This window comes from Atractosteus spatula, assembly GCF_055471065.1.
Source record: "Atractosteus spatula isolate fAtrSpa1 chromosome 10 unlocalized genomic scaffold, fAtrSpa1.hap1 SUPER_10_unloc_5, whole genome shotgun sequence".
Taxonomy (NCBI): Eukaryota; Metazoa; Chordata; class Actinopteri; order Semionotiformes; family Lepisosteidae; genus Atractosteus; species Atractosteus spatula.
Window position 1 is genome coordinate 1,319,692 of NW_028296625.1, and position 647 is coordinate 1,320,338.

The 647-nt window shown below is 52.1% G+C and overlaps 1 non-coding gene across 1 annotated transcript; it reads left to right on the top strand.

The window, feature by feature from the left end:
• Nucleotides 1-319: 319 nt before the first annotated feature.
• trnad-guc (transfer RNA aspartic acid (anticodon GUC)) lies at nt 320-391 on the top strand. Its single transcript has one exon. It is a non-coding gene; the product is annotated as a tRNA-Asp (tRNA).
• Nucleotides 392-647: the final 256 nt, after the last annotated feature.

Below are 647 nucleotides of genomic sequence, written 5' to 3' on the forward strand. Positions count from 1 at the left end.
CTGGTGATTCTGGGAGACAGATCGAACCTGGGCTAAAAGAGAGGGGGCTTAGCCCTCTTCCATTTGCTAGTTCAGAGTTGTACAACCCATTTGTATCTGCTAGGCGGCGCAGTCGTCGTGCACAAAGAACGCTTTGAAAAGCGTCAAAAGCAAGTCATTCCGAGTTGGTCGTTTGTGTTTTCCGTTCAGACGCGAAATGCTGAAATGATCTCTCGGCTCCTCGGTTGTCATTTCTGCTCCGTAAAGGAATCACAGCACGCGTCGCCTTCCAGCACGCTGGGTCGGGACACGATGCCGGGGGTCGAAGGGTGTGATGTCTTCCTCGTTAGTATAGTGGCAAGTATCCCCGCCTGTCACGCGGGAGACCGGGGTTCGATTCCCCGACGGGGAGTAGAAAGCTTTTCTTTTACCTCCTTAGAGAAAGGACTGCCTTTCACTTCTCTGTTTTCTTTCACAGCGTCGTGCACCTTTTCATTGCTCTCGCTTTCAGAGCCTCCGCACGGCACACGACTCGACATCAGAAAGCACATTGAAGTGAAAGCAGGAAGCGCTGCGACATGCACTGTGCAGATCCCGCCACACTAAGAGGTGAGTGGGTCTGTTCGATGCACAAAGAACGCTTTGATAAGCGTCAAAGGCAAGTCATT